Here is an 18,775-nt window from a genome sequence, read left to right as displayed (position 1 = left end):
CTTTTACTTTACATTCGCCACACCAATGACCGTGTTGAACTAGGAGATTCAAGTTTTATAAGATCCGAATAGTAAGGAGCTTCATCCAATTGTTGGATAAAAAGTATTTTATAAAATACATATTTATATTAATAATCCATCGTGAATGCGTTGTTTAAAAATTTCTGTCAAAACTATAATAATTATTTATTTCATTTGTATCATACTTCAGCTACCAAGCCTTGTATATCGTATGTTCGTATATCGTATAAGATATACATACAAAACATGTCAAAGAACATAATAGATTGAGGCATTCGCGTAGTTTCAGAACGAAAAGACTTTTAGTGCTGTTAAAGCCAGAATTCGCCGAAATCCTATAACAAAAAAATGCACGAAAAATAAAGATTCCCGCTGGTCATTCCGAATATTATACATAATATAATATTGACACACTATTACACAAATTATCTTGCCCCAAACTAGGCATAGCCTGAAATATGGGTGAAAGACGAAGATAACATCCATCACTCAGATGTAATCATCCATATATTCATCATAAGAATGTTTGCAGCAACCGGGATTCGAACCCGGGACCAGTAACTCAGTAGGTAGTTTATAATTATATTAATGATATACTATTATTCTTTATTATATTATATTGCTTCACGTATTATACTGCCTAATACAGAGACTTATAATATGCCCATTTTATGGTAGCGTTAAAGTAGTTATTGTTAACTTATAGCAAAATATCTGACGGGAGTTCATTTAACCTCTGTCCCAACGTCCATTGTTATGCTAATCGCAAACAACCAATCTACTGTGACAAACTGGATTCCTCGTTACTATATACACATATATATTATTATATTTAGCAACTGCAAACATTGAATGTAGAATGCAAATGGCTACCGCTTCCAGTAATAAATTGACGTAATATCGTTTTGGACTTTAGATTTATAGTATCGAGTATTAAAGTTTTATCATATTTTGATAACGTGGGTTATCCACAAATATGTTAACGTAAAATTATCAATGAAACTGATATCTAAGCTGTACTATATATTAAAAGTATTTATAGTTTACATGTATATTATTTTACAAAATCATACCAGGCGCCTATTTCTGCCGTGAAGCAGTGATGTGTAAACAATACTGTGTTTCGGTGTGAAGGGCGCCGCAGCTAGTGAAATTAATGGGCAAATGAGACTTAACATGTCTCAAGGTGACAAGCGCAAATGTAGTGCCACTCAGAATTTTTGGGTTATTCAAGAATCCTGAGCGGCACTGCATTGTAATGGGTGGGGCGTATCAATTACCATCAGCTGCTCGTCTCATCCATTATTTTCTTTACGAAATTCAAAACACTTGTTTAAAAAACGTTTGTGTAGTAAAAGTTATTATAACATAAATGATTTTCTTAATGATACCACAGACTGGGAATGGAGCGAACACCCTCAGGCTATTTAATTATAAATTTTATTGTGCGGTACAATATATTCTAAAATTTAAATTATGAAAAAAAGGCCCGCTCAGTTTCCTACTCCCGTTTTTTTGTGTATCTAATGCATACCTACTGAATTGCAAATATTAAGTCACTTAATCTTTGTCCTAAGACTTCAACAACCAATATAAAGACCCGGCCATTAGATAAGTGCGCAGTGTAATATGATCCTGATCCCAACTAATCCTAGTTAATGAGCCTGGAATCAGCACTTCCTGGACAGATACGAGCCCTTGTGGAGCTTCCTTCCGCGGCTTTGTACGTGATAAAGACTGAGCCACTTACGGATGTTTCATCCAAAAGTGTTTACGACAGAACCAGTTGAAGAGGCCTTTCTGGGAACATGCGTGCTGTTAATTTGTATATTTTTTTGATTTACTCTTTGAAGTAACATGTTATTACATGACAAGTACGGTTCTTGGAAATTGTAAGTTATTCTCAGTACATTTCTATTTAAATTTAGACTTCCTACGTAGTAATAGGTATCTGGTTTCTCGTTTAAACTCAATACAAAAGTAATTAAATCATTTTGTTGTTTATTATTGAATAAGAAATGTGTGTTTCGTCGTATTTCATAGCTAGTTCTATATCTGTTACAGATTCAAATTTATTATAACACTAGAAATAAGGGATTGCTTGTAACTAATTCTAGTAGGCTTCATAAGATACATAATAGCTTTAAGGGTAAATGTATACACTTCTATAATAAAGTCCCAGCCACTGTTCAGGCATTATCTATAAATAAATTTAAATGTTTTATAAAAAAAATGGCTCTGTCGTAAATTACTCCACTACTGAATATCTAAATGATCGGACAGTCTGGGACTAGATTGTGATTATTTTATAGCGATAGAAATGACTGTACAATATTGTATATTTTTATTGAAAAGAGCGAAAAAAAGGAATGCTGGGAGTGTTTCTCGCGCCGCTTCTTCTCTCTCAGAGCGCCATTTGTTTCCGAAGCGGTAGTAGTATCTAGTAGTTATTAGAAATGACATCAAAAAGAATTCTAAAGGAATCAATTTTGAGAAAATAAATGCCTTTTATGCCTTTTATTAAAAACATATTGAGATTTCTAGCTGGTACGGCCATTCCAATAACTCTTATATTATTACAATCGTATTTCACTATGTATTGGTAAATTGTAAAAGTAATGGTTGATTTGACAATGATGCCCTTACTCTAGGGTTGCCAAGAGTAGTAGTTTTGTACTATGTATGCGTTAAATAAAATGATACCTAGTGACACACCTTACACAAATTATCTTACCCTAAACTAGACATAGCCTGTACTATGTGTACAAGACAACAATATATTTAAAGCAATATTCTTACTTAAACATACATAAAAACATCCATTACTCGGAAACAAACATCCATATTCACAATTATCGGGATTATAAACCGGGACCTTTGCCCTAGTATACTTAATCTAAAACAATACGCAAAGGTACTCTTTAAACATAAACTGGCCTTTTTTGGCGCATACTAACTTTTAAATATATCACAAAAAACTATTCTGTTTACTCAACTAAATATACTGATTAAACATTAGGGCAACATATAGGACATTATTATTAAACTAAATAAATTACTAAGATTCCCTTTTTATTAATTCACTTTTATTTTATATGGATAGTTGACAGTATGACATTTAAAAAAATATTGTTAAGTCATCATCGTTAATTAGTTATTTACATTATTTAAGAATGTTATGTTTTTTTTTGTAATAAAAATAATACCAAATAAAGACTCGAAATTAAAGGCACTTTTTTAAATATCATTTAGTAGATCTCACACGTAATATATGCTTGAGGTCCGAGTACCACGTAAGGCTATGTTTTTTGGAAGGTTATCAGTCAAGGTTGATATAAATGGTTGGTGATGACGCAAAGATTGAACAGGTTTAAGAAAAAATCACTGTTAAGTGGATAAGGTTAATGTCAGTGTCCTTTTATACACCGATTAACATTTATGTTGTATAATTGTTTATCTCACTGATATATGCTTTTATCACTTATATTAATTATACAAACTGCCAACATCTTGTATTGAAGTTAGTACACAGCTTAAAAATTTTGTAATCTACCTGCTTAACGTACAAAATATGCTTTAAGCTTCCTTGTCATATAGAGGCGACTGAAGGCATTTACTAGTGGGAGGCTTCTTTGCACGGATTCCACAATGGTGCCTATTTCTGCCGTGAAGCAGTAACGTGTGAGCATTAATGTGTTCTGAAGGGCGCCGTTGCTAGTGAAAATACTGGGCAAATGAGACTGAACATCTTGTCTCAAGGTGACGAGCGCGATTGTATTGCCGCTCAGAATTTTAAGGTTTTTTAAGAATCCTGAGCGGCACTGCACATTAGCTGATAGCACTTATATCTCAATTAAGGTTCAATCAACTATTAATGAAACTGTAATCAGAAATTGGGGCGATAAATAAATTATAATAATAGAAACGCCTAGAACTTGGCGTTGCATAGACGCGTCATACATTTATCACGGGGAGTGTTCCGAAGAGCTGTTTAACTTGATTCCTGCCGCCGAATTCCACCTTCACACCCCACAATTTAGCATATCCTCCCCACCATCGGGATGCGTGGCGTTTCTCCACAGTTCGATTTTCAAGGAGCTTTCTTCCACGTACTACAAAACTGCGGAATGAGCTTCCTTGTGCGGTGTTTCCGGGACGATACCACATGGGTACCATCAAAATAACCTTGTATTATTATCTAAAAGGCCGGCAACGCTCCTGGGATGCCTCTGGTTTTGCAAGACATTGTGGGCGGCGGTGATCACTTAACATCAGGTGACCAGTACGCTCGTTTATCGTCCTCTTCCAAAAAGAAGGAAAAAGAGATGATATTTGATTGACTTAGTTCAAACTAAGTTAATTCGATCTGCAAACATCTAATCTAGCAGCCTATGTATCTATGTATATAATAGCTAATAAAGCATAACGGTGCATTGTTTGCACATCGTCTCATACATTTTAAACTGTGTCACTTCTGTTCCTCTGAAGCGAACAATGAAATACGACCTGAATATTTATCAACCGTTAAAAAGCTTTGATTCACTACTCTGAACTCACACACAACACACATGCATCAAATGATAATTCCTACGACCGATAGTGCTATTTATAATATAATGTTAACAAGACTTGATTGCCTTTAAATGTCTCTGATTGTTGTGCTATAAATTTCAGCATATTGTTCCGTATTTATAGCTTTCGCTATTAAGAGACTTTTCGTATGGAAAAGGAGGACAAACGAGTGTACTAGTCGACTGATATTAAGTGATCAGGAGCGTTGCCGGCCTTTAAGGAAGGTGTACGCGCTTTTTCTGAAGGTAAATGTCGTATCGTCCCAGACACCGCACAAGGAAGCTCATTCCACAGCTTTGTAGCATGTGAAAGAAAGCTCCTTGAAAACCGCACTGTGGAGGATCGCTATTTACTCTGCTCTTAAAATAACTCAATATTTTTCGGTGGATGTTGAAAAACTTTAGGCTTAAGTTTGCTTGGCAATACTTTTGATAAAACATAACACTACGGCCATTATATTTACGTACTTGTAAAAGATTTTATCGTCAAAATAATTGCAACAGTATATTGGATAAGTAAACAAACTTGTAACGTTGATATCATAATAGTGTCTATATCATGTAACATATCACTACATATTATAAAACAAAGTCCTGCGCGGTGTCTGTCTGTCTGTTCGCGATAAACTCATAAACTAATACACCGATTTTCCTGCTGTTTTTACCAATAGATGGCGAAGTTCTCGAGGAAGGTATTAGTATATAATTCGTTAAATTTTTGTATACATTTACGATATTTGTTGAAGGTGTCGGAAAATTACGCCACCTGGGAGCTTTATATAAAAACGCTGTCTAAACCCTTTGCGATATTACAAAATAATGTATCGTGGACTTGTGTATCATAAATAGATCTACAGAAAAGTCCAGGATTGCATATATCTATCTCATAAGGATATCCAGATGGATAAAGTTCCATTTTTATTACATTAACATTGATTACATATTTCCGATGGCTTTAGACTACATTATTCCCGAATGCTTCCATCATTTTTTTACACTCTTTATATTAGCTTCACTTGAATATTTGTATGTTTGTAACCGACTTCTTTGGGCGCGATTTTGACCCACTTTAAACGGCTAGATTTCGTTCAAACTTTGTAGATTTATCGAGGACCGATGACATTACACTAAAATTATTCAATTTTTCAATTGCAAAATATGATTTTTGTTAATTTATATAATTTTTAAATAAATATGAAGCGTGTTCTTTAGTTTTTTTTAAACTATTATTTATTTTTCATTTTTTTTCTATTGTCAAAACAGCTAGTGTCGGGACTACTAGTACAAAATGAAATGAAAGCCTTATAACTTGTTCTATCGCCGGCCATTCAGAAACTGGGAGCTTGTAAATAATAATCGGAAATTACATCGAATCCGCATCAAGTATGTGAAATTACGATCAATTTAGAGAGATAAGTAGAAAAATAGAAAGTTTTACTGATACTATCGCAATCGGATTCAAATAAATGAGTTTTATCGAATATAATAATTTAACTCATGCAAAACTCAAAAAGTGCTTCAAAATTTTATTAAGATAATTATTACAACGTTACTTAATGTTTTATTTTAAATCTACATCCTCATTTCCTTTGTTATGTCTTTACTAATTAATAATTATGCCCGATTTGAATATTGTTAACAGATGTGGCCATTCCTTATTAAGATCATTTATCATGAAGATTATGAGTTTTAAGTACGAGTACCGTCCTACTAATAATAATATTATTATATGCAAGTACCCGCGACTTTGGCCATCTAAGTTTCAGAAATATGGCGATCAGTTAATTGTTTTTTCACGGAAACCCAAGCCATTTTCTGCAATAAAAGTAGCCTACGTTTGAGAGATTAACCGAAACAAGCAAACAGACAAAACAAAATTAAACAATATGTTATGTTTTTTTTTATAGTGATAACCCTCACTTCTAGGATTAATACACAAATAAATGATGAAGCCACAACCTGAGAGTTGAACAAAGCAAACAGAATTTTATAACGATGCGGTACTCGAACGGTTAGCTCAGTTGGTTAGAGCACCGACACGGAACGCCGGAGGTCGTGGGTTCGAATCCCGCATCGTTCATAAAACTTTGTTTTTCAAATTTTATTTGTGTAAAACAAAATTAGCATACTGCTATAAGTCTTATTTTGATATTTATAAAAATAATAAGCTGCCGACTAGTATTAAAAATTTGAATTCGTCTAGAATTAAGAATTTTTAAGAATATCTAGAATATTTAAGAATAAGCTATATTATTGGCGATACTTATTTACAATTTCTAAAGTCTTAAGGAATTTCTGAATAGGAAATTATGATGATGATTGTATTAAGTTGAATATTTTCATTCTAGCTGGTGTAGTGCTACCAAAAGATATATTAAACTCATTATTGTATTATAACACCTGTTAATATGTTTTATGCAAATGATTACTAATTTATGCGGTAGTAAAAACTTTTTTATTAATATAACGTACAGTTATATTTAATTACATATTTAACCTTATTATATACGTTTAGAATTATATCATTATGTGGAAGTTTATTGAATCTTTGGAGTCTTTTCAACATGACAACATTTCCGAGCATTAATTTGGCTCTGAATTTATGGAATCTATCGCTCATACAAAGTATAGGTAATTTTATTTATTATAAATCTTAGATCAGTTATACGTCTAGATAAACTATGACAGCTGTGAAAACGTCGAAAAAAATTTAGCTTAGGGTTAAACTCTATTTTGAGCAATGCACGCACACTAACACAAAGTGTCATTCAAATCGCGAGTGTATGACGTAGCTTGTCACGCACACTAAAGTATTAAACCTGGTCTGTTTTTTATCGGTTGTCAAACAGTAAGAGACTCTATCTAGACGTATAAATTATCTAAGTTATAAATATATCTTGTTTAACAACAGTATAGAATTATCCTGAGCTGTATTTGACGAAATCATGTTCCGGACTCAAAAGAGTTATTTAAAAAGATGTGAAAAGACGTCAGATATTTTTATAGTTTCTTTACGAGTTCGTTGTCTTTGTTCAGTAAACACCAGTAAGCTAGTGTTACTTTCTGTGTTTTCTTCTAAAGGGATGGTGTTATCAAATGAAGGTCGATAAAATCCTTATGTTTTTTTGATGTGGTTTTTGAACTGCGTCGAGCAATATGAATGTAGTATATATACGATCTAAGTTCATGTAGGTATTATACTAGACAATAATATAGTTAGATAAGCGTTCTATATTTTTTTTATGAAAATAAGGGACGAGACAAGCAGGATGTCGACTGATGGTAATTGATACGCCCTGCCCATTACAATGAAGTACCGCTTAGGATTCTTGAAAAACACAAAAATTCTGAGCGGCACTACAATTGCGCTCGTCACCTTGAGATATAAGACGTTAAGTCTCATTTGCCCAGTAATTTCACTAGCTACGGCGCCCTTCAGACCGAAAAACATTAATGTTTACACATTGCTGCTTCACAGCAGAAATAGGCACCGTTGTAGTACCCATAATCTAGTTGGTATCCTGTGCAAAGCAGCCTCCATTGCTATTTATTTACTATCTTTGAAATCAGATATACTATACTTCTTCTAGAAGAACTTGACAACCCTATGAGCTAGGAGATACGCCAGAATAAACTTAGAACAATCGTTACTATTATGTTCAATTTCACGGCAAATAAAGCTGTACAAATGTGATCTAAATTTGCTATACAATTTAGCTTATTGAACGAATAAATAAGACAGGCGGTACACGTATCTCGCCAGTCTCCATTCGAATTAACCTCAATTGAAGCTGCGAAGGCACTTGTCTTGTTTAAGACTATGTATCGCGGGTGGGGAACATGAATATGAACATATAGTTTTTGAAATAAAACTATCATCAACATAAACCGCCTTTCATTATCATACATAAATATTTGTTTTCGAATCCTCAATCTTATCTTAATTTAAGTACTGAAAAACTACAGTATTATATTGTCTTAATATTATGGCAGTATTCATTCATATCATACTATGGTCCTCAGTCCTTATATCTTGAAAAGAGCAATTCTTGTATATATAATATAATATATAATCTGAATCTCGGAAACGGCTCCAAAGATTTTCAAAAATTATGTGAACAGGGGATTTCATGGCGATAAAGTGATCTAGCTAGGTTTCAATTTAAAAAAATGTAGTTTTATTCGTGTTTTAATGACTACAATAACATTAGAATACAAAGATAAATTTCGCCACTTTAAGCAAGACTATATTAGCTCAGATGGGACATTGGGTGATCTGGATAGCAGAAGACCCCGAGATGACGAGATACTATTAGGTTTTTTTTGTTCAAGTTTGGTACATTCTTAAAAATCCGAGCAAGGCTCGATAGTCCACATGGATGAATGTCTAGAATTGTCGCAGTCAATGTTTTTTTTTGTATAAGAGTAGCTAAAATCTTTATTTTAATGCTTTTTAATTCTGCTAATAAAGGTTAATATACCTTTCAAATAAATAATAAAATTCTTATGTATATACAATCTATCAAATTTTTTTTTGATCAATTATATTTGAAAATATTGAGATTATGTTTAGATTAGTTTTAAGTTTTACTCTATTATAGAAGTTATAGTTATTCTAGAACTAAATAAAATTTTATATGTTATAATATATATATATTTTTGATAGTACAACGCTGAAGAGTTTTATTTCCTTATTTGAACGCGTGTATCTCTCACTCTATGTGTGCGATTTAAATATTATGTTAATGTAATATGTTTTTAAAAGACAATATAAGAGATTCATATGAAATATATCTATCATTAGCGTAAGTCTCTCAGCTAGCAGTAAATATTGATTTATGTAAAGTAAGTCCCTGATGGTATTTTTTATAAAAATAAGGGCCAAGACGAGCAGGACGTTCAGCTGATGGTAATTGATACACCCTGCCCATTACAATGCAGTGCCGCTCATGATTATTGAAATACTCAAAAATTCTGAGCATAAGATTTAACGTACATAAGATTTCAAGTCTCATTTGCCCATTAATTTCACTAGCTGCACAGTAATGCTTACATATTACTGCTTCACGGCAGAAATAGACGCCGTTGACTCATAATCTATCCGGCATCCTGTGCAAAGGAGCATCGCACTGGTAAATTGGTGGTTACTGTAGAAACAATGTTCTATAAAACTATTGATCCGTAGAACATCTTAGCAACAGTCCACAAAACGTACTTTATGACAAACATTTATAATACGCGGGTAAAACCAATGGGCATAGTAATTGCTGAATTAAACTAAAACAGGTTTTGATTTACGCAGTCTAAAATAAACTAAATTAAAACATCGCGCTATAAAAAACTTCTATGGTAAAATAACGCGGGCTAGTAGAAAGAGTAGCTGCTCTATAAAAAGTAATGCCAAGATTTTACCATAAAGACACATCAAACGCGTTTATGACCCCGAATGAAAACAGGAACATCATATATTTCTGTTTAGCTCTACCTTGTTTACTTAATATTTATGTAGAGTACTCGAGGCTCGCAAATTAGTAACTCTCTCATATATGGTCGTATGTCGTAAGGCGCTAATTATTTGAGTGCACATATTCGCTGAGAAAGTTCTATCTACGCACAATACATTTCTTTGAAGCATTCATAACAAAACAACCCAAGTAATAGAGTTGAATAACTTTGGGGACGCAGTTAGTGGACCCTTTAGACACGCAACTAAAAAGGGGATGCGATATTATTACCTGCTCCTAATAATGGGCAGGTTACTATTTAACAATATTCCGTATTTAAGATAACTTATAAATTATATTTAAATAAATTTATATAAAGTTAACTGTAAGATTTATAGTAAAATATTAATCATCATTATAAATTCAACTTGGTATTCGTTTTGCTCATAACCTGATCTCATAAAAAAAAACACGGATATGTTAGCAGCGTATCAACAAATTGTACAGGATATTGTTTACATCTCTATGTTGCTGTCAGAACAGTGTCGTGAGTACCAAATATATCTTGAATGATAACACACTGATATCCAAATGATAGCACAAAACTGTATACACTTATCACAATTATTGTTTAGTCAAATATCGTATAGGGAAGCGCGCACAATTTATATCAACGGGCGTACGGCCGTGCGCCATCAAACAAGTTTCAAAACATACTAGCGGTTGACTTGACTGGTTGTAGAGTCAATCGTGTGTAGTGTGTACGCGTCTTTGCCGTTCGCGCTATAGGTACTTATGGGCTATGGCCATTGGTCGGCCATTGTCGTGCTATAGTGTACTTGGACGATAGGGAATAACTAAACAGAACTGAGTCATAGAGCACAAAACAATACAAACAAAATACTGCGAGCTTACCTACTCACTAAGAATTAATCAAACATACACATTAAATTTTTATTTATTACAATTATGTTTCATTTTTAGAGGAATCACTGACCCCGAAGATACAGTTTTAATTAGTTTTAGAATCAGAGGTACACCCCTTTTAATATCACTGCAAAACCGATTTTGAATGTTATTACAATTAAGAATAAAAACATGTAAATAGTTAGTATTATATAATAAACTAGCTGACCCGGCAAACGTTGTTTTGCCATATAAAGTATAATTCACGCGATAGTTTTATAAGTAATAAAATATTGCCTATATTATAGCCTGTACATCATTTTGTTCTATTGTCAATAATTACTAATAGGTTTTCGATTTTACACCTTGTGTTACAAAATAGAAATTTTATTACGGATCCCTAATTTTGAAAAAAAAAACATAGCCTATAGCCGTTCTCGATAAATGGACTACCCAACACTGAAAGAATCATTCAAATCGGACCAGTAGTACCAGAGATTAGCGCGTTCAAACAAACAAACACTGCAGCTTTATAATATTAGTATAGATATTGTAAATTTAGTAATCTACGTTATTTGCAGTGAGTGTAAAAAAATGAAAATAAACTATTATTATTTAAAAATGTCATCAAAGTTACCAACAGCAGTAAATGTGGAACATTTAATGTTTTGAAACTCCTTATCTCCACTGGAAATTAATTGTTTTGATTACATATAAACATATTTTGTATGGGGCTGTTGTTTATCCGTACTAATATTATAAATGTGAATGTGTTTTTGTTAAACTGTACAGTTCATAATATGCTTCGCTTACTTTTACATGTGTGTCAATTGTGTTATTACAAAATCAAATAATTTTATTAAACTTGTGTTTTAAAACCTTAATAAAATAGTAAAACTAGGCTAACAATTGGAAATACTTGTTACAATTTGTAATTAATTATTATAAGTACGAATTAAGAAAACAACTTATACCCTATATAACGCGGAACCACTAGGTATACCGCGTTATAGGAGTGATTACCTATACTTTTTTGCGTATAGGTTTTTTTTATGGAATAGGAGGACAAACGAGCGTACAGGGCAACCTGTTGTTAAGTGATCACCGCCACCCACAATCTCTTGCAACACCAGAGGAATCACAGGAGCGTTGCCGGACTTTAAGGAAGGTGTACGCGCTTTTTTTGAAGGTACCCATGTCGTATCGTCCCGGAAACACCGCACAAGGAAGCTCATTCCACAGCATTGTAGTACGTGGAAGAAAGCTTCTTGAAAACCGCACAGTGGTGGACCGCCACACATCCAGATGGTGATGATGATATCCTAACTTGTGGCGTGTCGTGCGAAGGTGGTATACCCCCTTATTCATAATAGTCTGCTAACATAAAGCATTGCTAATTCTCACTCTGTCTTCTTCTATTGACCTAAGTCAGAATGAGAAAAAACACTCCTTAGCGGCTGTTTTAAGTTATGGATAAGTGGGATAGTCTGTAATGACGCAGGAATGGACTGACAGTTAAATATAGATTTTATTGACATGTAAAGTAAATCAACATTCAAGAACCTTTGCTAACGTATCATATTTGCATAGGTATCTATTTGACCAATTGCCGTCATACCAATTGGATCGTTGCCAATTCCTTTGAATTTGTGCCAAAATGGTGTCAAATAATTAGTTGTGTTTATATCATTGAGCAAATTATAAATTACGATCAGTCGTAACATTTTGCGTGGATGAAGTTATGTTTGTGCCTTACATTAACTATAGGTAACTATTATTTTAAAACACTTTTTAAAGGATTAAAACGCGTAGAATTGTACCTTTGTTTTTACATTAGATTATTATTATTTGAGGTAACGCGACGTTCCAAGACCTTTTATAGATCTCGGTTTCAGGGTTTAACAATAATAAGAAAAAAAGTGTAACTTTTAATCTAAAACAAAATTACAATACACGCGTTTTAATCCTTTAAAAAGTGTTTTATTTATATGTGTAACACACTCGCGTTATAGAAAGGTAATACCATAACTATTGTATTCAAACATCGAATCTAAATGATATTACATGTTTTGCAAGGCTTATAATTGCGTTAAATAAAAAAGCTTAAATTACAAGAAATAAATAATTAAAATGAAACACTTTTTATAGGACTAAAACGCATGTTTTGTGTAACTGTGGTTTTACATTAGATTTTGCGTAAAAGTTACAGTAATATTATTATATATATATATGTTTGGATATATATATATTTATTTATTTATAATCGCTTATAAAATGCTCACAGACTACCTTTATTTATTTATGGTGTATGTGGATGATGCAGTTACTGTACTCAATAACTTTTGTAGTAATTAACATTTACTTTTTTGACTTACTCGTGTAAGTCGTTGACTATTTGACGTTTGAGTATGTTTGTTGCATCATTTTACATATAATATTGTAATTGAAATGATTTGTAATGTTCGATGGAAATGTAAATCTTGATATAAAAGAGTGGCAATGAGTTTCTTGCTACTTCTTCTCATTAGCTCAACCCTTTCCGAAGTAGCGGTAGATTCAATAAGATTTTTTTTTTGACATTAGTGTCATTTCCGTGACCTACGTGAATAAACTGATTTTGATTTGATTTGATTTGATATAGTTAACCCGACGTTTCGAGACTTTTCCAGATCCCGTTTTCAGTTCACTGCGGTTGAAATGAGTCAAGATAGTAATTGTCATAGTAGTCATTATGAACTTAAGCGCCATCTATTGTCTCGGAACTAGAACTAAATAAATCAATAAAAATATAGTTGTAACTCAATTTAATAAAAATAAGACTCGCTGAGTTTTCGTTCTTCTAAAGTATGGGGCATATCTTTTCGTTCTTGGGTCTTAGGTGGGTTAGTGGGTTATGGCTAACCCACTAACAACACTCACTCTGGTGAAGGACCTCCGAATGGTCCGAAACTAGTCGGTATTTGTATTTAAACAATCTTACAAAAAACTTGTATATACCGAGTACAAGAACCAACCTGAAATGTAAGTGTTTTTTTTTCTTTTTTTTAAATTTATTGTTTACTGGTACTCCGACAGTTAAGGCGACACTAAATGCTAGCGACCTTGAGCGATATGAGTTCACGGCTGCCGGCCCGCAATCTATGTAACAAAGCCAGCATTTTCAAAAGTCTTGCGTGGAAATCGTAATATTTTAACAGGCGCAAACAGTTTATATGCTTACAAGTCTCACTATTGATTACTAATCTGAATAAATGTACGGTGTACACAAAAAAAGTACAAGCTATATAAATACCTTTTCTGAGAATAGTACTAAACAAATTCGTCATGCCGAGAAAAAACTTGTTTAACTGCAATGAAGGTAGTTGCCGAAAATCAGCGCTGCAGCCTGTATTGGTTCTTTTCCTTTGTACCTTTTCTTTTGCCACACGTTAGAATATAATATGTTAACCCCCTTATTCATAATGGTCCGCTAACTTTAAACAGCCGCTTAGGAGTGTTTTTTCTCATTCTGACTTAGGTCAATAGAAGAAGACAGAGTGAGAATTAGTAATGCTTTTAGTTAGCAGACTATTATGAATAAGGGGGTAAGTATTTAGATTGTATTTTTATGTGTGTGGCATGGAATAAATTTCTTATTCCTACCCACACATATATACAGTGCGTAAAGCTGTTTTAAATAACTAAAGTAAAAACTTATCCTATTACAAGCATGAATTAAATTAATATCGCTTCTTACTCTGCTACTGCATTGGAATGTTGCCTTCTCTGAGAAAAATCTTTTAATAACAAGTTGTCATACTAACATTGTTTTTTCAATCACAACGATACGTTTCCTTGTGAACCATGGCCATAATTAACGTCTTTTCAAATCTGATCTAATTCTATACTGTAGTATTATGCTATTAAAATAGATAAACAATTGTGACAAATTAAATCAAATCAAAATCACTTTATTCATCTAGACCAAAAAATGACACTTATGAATGTTATATACCGCATATACCGTAACACCTCGGAAAAGGTTGAGCTTTTTTGGGAAGAAGTGGCAAGAAACTCAGTCATGTGTTACTGCCATTATCTCATTTAGGTGCCATTGTAAAATACTCTATTGATTGAAGTCGCTGTTGAGTTTATTTGTATGTTCTTCTCTCGCGCGCTACTTGTTCTAAACATATAGTAAATCATAAGATACATAATAGCTTTAAGGGTAAATGCATATATAGACTTTATTATAAAAGTCCCAGCCACTGTTCAGGCATTATCTATAAATAACTTTAAATGTCTACATAATGTCGTAATGATCGGACAGCCTGGGACTAGATTATGATTATTTTAAAGCAATAACAATGACAGTACAATATTGTATATTTTATTAAAAAGAGCGCAAAAAAAGAATGCTGGGAAAGTTTCTTGCGCCGCTTCTTCTCTCTCAGAGCGGCATTTCTTTCCGAAGCGGTAGTAGTATCTAGTATATTAGAAATCACATCAAAAAGAATTCTAAAAGGAATCAATTTTAAGAAAATAAATGCCTTTTATTATATATATTTTTTCATTTAAAGAGCGCCATTTGTTTCCGAAGCGGTGACAGTGTTAGAAATGACATCAAAATCATCTTTTATTTTAAATTGCAGATCAAATTCAACACATAACAACTAAACAATGAATATTATCTTAAGCAGTCTGTTTCAATTAAGAATATCCGCCGTTTAGTTTCATTTATTTATGTCCACAGATACATTTCTAAGCAGACAACTATCGCAAGAACGATGAATGCAGCTAAGTCATTGTGTTGAATAATTTATGACAGAGCTGTTTTACAGAGCAGTAAATTACATGAACAAAAACCTCCGAGTAACTCTTGAAATACAAACCAATTCTTTGTCCTGCGGTCGCAATTAAATAAACACAATCAGGACTTATGTTGTGGTTAAGACTTTTGCTTCATCTATCAGAACTAAACATGTATGTACATATTATAATATAATAACATGTATATAATAACTTATATGTATTAGAATTTGTTTAATTCTCGTCCTTTGGCTGTTCAGTAGACATATTATGAGATACAAGAGGCTTGGTAGCTGAAGTTTGATATGTATCCTGTATATATCAAACTTCTATCCCAAAGCTATGGGACATGAAGGGAAAGTACCTTAAATATCGAATATAGGCTATTTTACTGAAAGAAGACTTTATGTTATTTTTAAAAGTTAGTACTTCTGCATTCAAAGATTTTCTAAAAATTACTTGCCTTGTCTTGGAATCGAACCGTCTGAAATGTAAAAAGAAACTACTACTACTTTTATGATGCCAATCGAAAGAAAGGCCAAAGACTAATAACTCTTCTTAAGTAACATAGTATTTGAAAAGAAAGGAACAACGTAAAATGAATGTTTTCCTACTTGGACTGGTACGAATGGTCCGATTAGATGGCCGGCCAGATCGACGACCTATATAGCCGAGTGATTAGCGACCCTACCTACTAAGTTAGAGGTCCCGGGTTCGAATCCCGGTAAGTACAAGCTATGATGAATATGGATGTTTGTTTCCGAGTCATGGATATTTATATATGATTAAGTAAGTATATTGTATTAAATATATCATTGCTTTGCAACCCATAGCACAGGCTATGCCTAATTTGGGGCAAGATAACTTGTGTAAAGTGTATCAATATTATTATATTAAAAATTAAAAAAAATAATTGCTACACACGGTAACCCGTTACCGTCACCTCTGTACGTATGTGTCATATATCTTGTATGGACGTACTCGTAGGTACCTACATACATCCTACATAGATACACATGCATGTTGGAATTTTTTGAGATGGAAAAAAACCATTGAATTCGCGACAGTGATACCGTTACCATAACCAAAAACACTTCACTTAAAAGTATTTCCTGCACAATAAGAAATTTCCTGACGATAAAAAAATACACACATACATACACACACTCTTGCCTTGTTCCCGTCGGGGTAGGCAGAGACAATAGAATGCCATTTGCTTCTATCCTTACAAACCTCACGCGCTTCCTCTACATTCATTACTCTTTTCATACATGGACCTCTCCTTTTCTCAAAACGTCCCCAATTTGGTCGACGAATGTTCTACGAGGTCTCCCGCGACCGACTTACCCACACACACTTGCCTCATATATTTGATGAGTCATTCTTTCTTCACTCATTCGCTCCACATGTCCAAACCATTTCAGCATTCCTTTTTCAGTCCTTGTATATTAAAATACACACGTAATTATTAAAGTTTTCACTTCTGTCGGCATTACCTGAGTACCTACCATTGTTTTTTTTATTTATCTTTATTACACATAGAATTGTATTGAATCGCAATCACTGTTTCTCCCATACAGCTATATAGTAAGTTTACGTGCATCATAAAACATCTAATACTCTTTTACGGCTATTTCAATTCCCAAGACGGAGTTTATTGATTTATCGCTCCAGCCTTTTTATAAATAATGATTGAAAACACCTTGACCCTGCGTGAACTACACGAATTCATTCTAAAACAATAACAATATAGTTTATTCGCTCGCTGAACTTGTAACTAGACTCAATTATTATGGTAATATTGCGTAACGAGGATTCTGTACAAACTTATACGGGTAGAGATTTCATAGTTTAATAGCACAGATGGTAAACATTATCAGAAAAATCCAGCACAACACAAAACAAAATTTTATGAACGATGCGGGACTCGAACCCTCATAATTCATCTCGCGTTCCGTGTGACCGCTCTTTCCAAATGTGGCTACATCTACAGAATCTATTTTATAGTTGATAACCTGCTCAACCCCAATATTTGCATATTAGGAAATTGACTTGAGCTGTCGCTCTTGCTAATCTAAACAATTTGTTATGTTTTTAAACTGATAACCCTCACTTCTGGGATTACACAAATAAAACCAAAAACAAAATTTTATGAACCCGCGACCTCTCGCGTTCCGTGCGAGTGCTCTTGAATGAGAGAGAGTTCAGAAGTGATATATTATGTAATATGATAACGACCGCGCGTTGGGACAGGGACAGACGGCCATCTTTGGACGTCATTTTGTATGAGGCATAGACCACAAAAACACCTAGCAAAAGTATTGATTGCAAACTAGTGACAGGAGTTGCTTTATGTTCAAGTTCGCTATTAAAGTTTTTGTTTGAACAAGGATTTAATATTAATAATAAAGTCACTACGAATATTGAGTTCCACTTAGTGCGAATGAGATTTCTATTAGTATATATAAATATTTCCGCTTACGTAACCACACACAGTAATTATCTATTCGAATTGATCGGTGGCCGATATGTAATTACATTTCTATTATATATTGACAGACCGCTTCATACCGGTTTTTTCTCATTACTAGCAATAACATCGTGTCATTATAGGAATTATTACTTGTTATTCTATATTATACGAATGTGTCTTTCTTTATCGGGATTTCTATATTTAATTGCAATCCTAAATAGGCGATCCGAGATTGATATTTTAATCCATTTCCTTTCACCTTTCACTTAAAAAAAACATATTGTTTAGATTTACAAGAGCGACATCTCAAGTCAATTTCCTAATATGCAAATATTGCGGTTGAGCAGGTTATCAACAGCTGTAAAGTAGATCCTGTAGATGAAGCCACAACCTGAGAGTTGAACAAAGCAAACAGAATTTTGTAGCGAGGCGGTACTTTAACGGTTGGCTCAGTTGGTTAGAGCACCGGCACGGAACGCCGGAGGTCGTGGGTTCGGGTCCCGCATCGTTCATAAAATTTTGTTTTTCAAATTTTATTTGTGTATTTCATTAACTTAAAAATAACAGAAACA

General features: G+C 33.4%; 1 protein-coding gene across 4 annotated transcripts in view; it reads right to left on the bottom strand.

Annotated features, from left to right (window-relative positions):
• The window catches only part of LOC126965649 (protein sickie-like), a 100,182-nt gene that overhangs the window by 38,950 nt on the left and 42,457 nt on the right, over window positions 1–18,775 (bottom strand). For 2 of the 4 annotated variants that reach the window (XM_050809329.1, XM_050809328.1), the window contains exon 1: window positions 10,556–10,747. The exons of 1 other annotated variant lie outside the window; for it this stretch is intronic. The gene's annotated coding sequence lies outside the window, so the exon portion shown is untranslated. Of the gene's footprint in view, window positions 1–10,555; window positions 10,748–18,775 lie in introns of those variants that run through there. One more of the 4 variants, XM_050809330.1, reaches the window with a different exon arrangement.

This window comes from Leptidea sinapis, chromosome 8 (assembly GCF_905404315.1).
Source record: "Leptidea sinapis chromosome 8, ilLepSina1.1, whole genome shotgun sequence".
NCBI lineage: Eukaryota > Metazoa > Arthropoda > Insecta > Lepidoptera > Pieridae > Leptidea > Leptidea sinapis.
This window is presented reverse-complemented; position numbering and strand designations above follow the sequence as displayed.